The sequence below is a fragment of the Monopterus albus genome, unplaced genomic scaffold (genome assembly GCF_001952655.1).
Source record: "Monopterus albus unplaced genomic scaffold, M_albus_1.0 scaffold441.1, whole genome shotgun sequence".
In the NCBI taxonomy this organism is placed as follows: domain Eukaryota; kingdom Metazoa; phylum Chordata; class Actinopteri; order Synbranchiformes; family Synbranchidae; genus Monopterus; species Monopterus albus.
Window position 1 is genome coordinate 139,371 of NW_018128321.1, and position 4,206 is coordinate 143,576.

Here is a 4,206-nt window from a genome sequence, read left to right on the forward strand (position 1 = left end):
TTTGGATCTCACAGAAGTTGACCCATATGCATTGCAAGCTCAGTTCTGCTTTGTGGTACTGTGGATTTGAAAAGCTTATCATTCTTGAGCCTTTCTATACATATTGGCTTTTCGCCACTTCCTATTTAGGCTACTATACTGTATAGTGTGCTACATTTACGGTCCGCTATTTTATTTGAGTGTCTGAAATCCAAATGTGTAAATGTATCCACCAACTCCTCCTGTTTCCTCTTTTTTTCCCACCTGTCCTACATCATTTTGCCTCACTCTCTTCACCATCTCCTCTTGGCTGTCTGTTTTTTTCTCCTCCTGTCTTTGATGTGACCTGATCTCGGTGGATCGAGTGTCATTTCCCTGCTGTAATTAAAGTCCAGTTTACTGCAGCCCACTCCAAGTATCTGGTGACAAGATGAGTGAGAGTTCACCTCCTTCTGTCCTCTCTTCTGCTCTTTTCTTCCTTTCCTTGCTTCTGTATCTTTTTCTGCCTCTCCCTTTTTCTTTTTTTGCTTAGTCTTTTCTCCTTTCCTCATTTTTTCTTGCTTTCTTCTCATTTCTTTCCTCCCATATTCATTTAATGCCTTTTCACTGTCCTGAAACACTTTTTATACCCCTAACCTCTGGTCGGAGGCTCAGAGGTGTGAAATGCAGGACCTCTAAACTGAAAAACTATTTCTTTCCCTCTGCCATCAGACTCCTAAACAGCTGACTCAGGATCTACCTCATGTAATTCCATCTGTACTGTTTACATACTCATCTTGCACATGCACAATTGCACACTCACCGCTGCGTATTTACACTCCATGGCTCCCACGTAGCATATATTCTCTCTGCATTATATTGTGTTCTTGTATTTTTATTTGCTTCCTTCACTTGCTGCTTTAAAAAGTGCCTTAGATTTGTGATTTTACTGCCTATTTAGATTTGTGATATTGCTCATCTACTTTATATTTCACTTGTATTATGTGGCATTCATGTGGACAGCAAAGTAAGAATTTCATTTTACAGGGAAACACATTTCCTAACTGTGCATATGACAAATAAACACTTTGACCTTTGACCTTGGTGTTGTCTGTCTAGTTCAAGTTGAGGTAAACACCCACCCAGGTATTTGTATGTATTAACAGTCTCCATATCCATCCCCTGGTTGTTTACTGGTCTGGGTGGAGCATGTTTTTTCTGCAAAAGTCCACAACAGCTCTTTGCCTTCTTCATAATGAGCTGCAGACCATTACGTTGACACTACTGAGCAAAGTTCTGGATCACAGTCCATATTCATCCTCCACTCCATCAATGATTCACCCAGTAACAGAAAATTTCTGCAGGTGACAGTGTGCATAGCTGTAGGTGAAGTTTGATGTATATAGGGTGAATTGAAATAGAATGATGACAGTGCTCTGCGAAGCCCTGGTGCTACAGAACGCCTTGCTAGACACTAGCTCCAGCTTGTGGGTCTCATGTTTTGCATACATTTGAGTCACAGAGTGAGGTCTACTTGACAACCCCAGGTATTCATACATGCCGAATGTTTATAAAGCCAGACAGCCTTTTGACAACACACCCAAATTTTTACGGCATTTCCAGAATCCTGAGACTCTTCTGAGGATTCAGAAATAAAAAAAAAATCCGGTCCAGGTCAGGAAAAATACAATTTTAATCAAATTCTCGGGTATGGTTATTTTTTCCTCACATATAGAAAGATGGTGACTGGAAATTATATCATCTCTTGCTAAGAGTACTTTTCACAATAATGGATTTTGATGAACAATGAAATTATTTCAAAACAGATGAGGTGTGTTGACAAGCTGTGTGTGCAGATGGTGAAGCTCCCTTCAGACTTTGATTCCATTGGCTGTCCTTTGTGACTTTAAAATGATTAATCTAAGTTTGTATTATAGATCTAGCCTGGCAAAGGCTTCCTCTGATAGGTCTAATTATACTGGGTTGCCACGGTGATATGATAGCCAGGAAGTATCATCTACCCTTACTCTAGATGGGGCTGATCTCATGGCCTGGTTTCACCTGAGGAGGCCAGATTTATGAACAGGTTGTAATTACATTCTACTCAGCACTGCTTATAAAAAAAAAATTGATGATTCAATTGTTTAAACAATTCTTACTGTATTCACATAATCATTGCTAATATTTAAACTAAATGTTGTCCTTTTAACACGTTAGTGGAGTGATGTATTTGTTTCTCTGACAGGGAGCAGGTTGTTGAAGGGGGGCAGATTTTTTAATCATCTGACAAATCTGATATGCTTTAATTTTAGTCTAGTTCAGTTTTGATGATGGGGCAAGGTCCCCAAGAGTGTGTGTCAGTTGATTTATGGTCATTTGAGTACAAGGGGATAAGTGCCCCTGTGGCAGCTGTAGTGATCACAACATGAGTAAAACAACAAGGACCCTGGACAAGAAAAATGGAAGTATATAGAAGTATAATAAGTTGATAAAAGAAGTAGAGAAGCATTTAGCATTTGAGAATGTGTCAAATGCCTCAAAATGAAAAATATAAAATCAGATTAATTTTAATATTATAACATGAACTACAAGGATGGCATTTCAAGTATTCAACCTCCTCTTTCATTTCCCATTGTGTTAAATTATGATTCACTCATAATCTGCTTGTAGCATTACGATGCATTAAGGCCACTTACTGAAGTGTCTTCAGTCTGTGATTACTGATGGATTGTGTATGTGTGTGTGAGAGTGAGTCCATTTCTAGCAAACACTGCATCCTCCACCACCCACCCCCCTCCATTCGTTCTATTAGACAACAATAGACTTAAAGTCCCAGTCGGCATGAGCAGAGAGAGGAGACACTGCTCTGCTTTAATGTCACTGTAAAAAGATCAAGACTGCACACATACAGTGTGTTTGTGTGTATGAAATAATGAAAAAGAAAGCGAAGGACAAAGAGGGCAAGAGTGACAGTGAGAGAGTCCTCCAGTCTCCACACATGTTTTATACAATTACAATTTACAGTAAGCCTTTATCAGAGAAACTAACTGGAAATCTCATTTCTATACTTTTTATTTTTTCAGCTACTGATGGATGTTTTCTTCCTTTCTGTCACAAAGAAATTCCATCTATTGATAGCTCTGTTGTTCTCATTAAACTTTTATCATGTCCAGTCCAGATTTTTACCTCTTACTCATTCCTCACTCCATTTTAGCTTCAATTAGCATTGCATGACAGAATTTTAAGCTTGGTTATTGGATGTTTCTTGGAGTTAACTTCTTCCCCACAGTCTTTATCAAACAACCAAATAATTTATACCGCAGCTGTTCATGCTGAAAAAACTTAGTAGAAGGCATCTGGATGTAGTTTTAGGTAGAAGACATTTCACCTCTCATCCAAGAGGCTTCATCAGTTCCGTCTGACTGGTGGTGAGCAGGAGACACAGTATTTATCCTACTGGGTGGTGTTTCAGAATCAGAAGAATCAGAATCAGAATCTGCTTTATTAGCCAGGTGTGTCGGACACAGGAATTTGACTCTGGTACATCGGCTCTCAATGTGCATGTACATATCCCCATGCAAGGGGCAAGCAAACAGCAGACCAGCGTAAGGCTGTGTAAGATAACAAAAATAATAAGCAGTATTAACAAGCAGTACATACAATGCAAAATAAGCAGTATAAACAGGCAGTAAATAATGCAGACAGACAAGGAATGTTCATTGAAATGAAATAAATAGAAATAAAAACAGAGTACTTAAAACTAGAGACCTGTACGAAGCTGTATAATCTGTACGAAGTATATTTACAGGTATTGCACTGAGGGTTATTGTCCAGTCATACTGTCATTGGTTAAGTGTTCATCAGAGTGACAGCCTGGGGGAAGAAACTGTCCCTGTGCCTGGTTGTCTTAGTGCACAGTGACCTGTAACACCGTCCAGAGGGGAGAAGTTCAAACAGATTCTGTCCAGGGTGTGAGGGGTCTGCAGTGATCCTCTCTGCCCTCCTTTTGACCCGTGAGGTGTACAGGTCCTCCATGGAGGGCAGGCTTGCACCAATGACCTTTTCTGCAGTCCTGACTGTCTGCTGAAGTCTGTACTTGTCCTGTTTGTTTGCTGAGCCAAACCAGACAGTGATGGAGGTGCAGAGAACAGACTCAATGATTCCTCTGTAGAACGTATCGGGACTCCACTGCTGATACAGTGCTGTTGATTATGCTGTCATCTCCACTGTTGTGAGCATGTTCAGGAT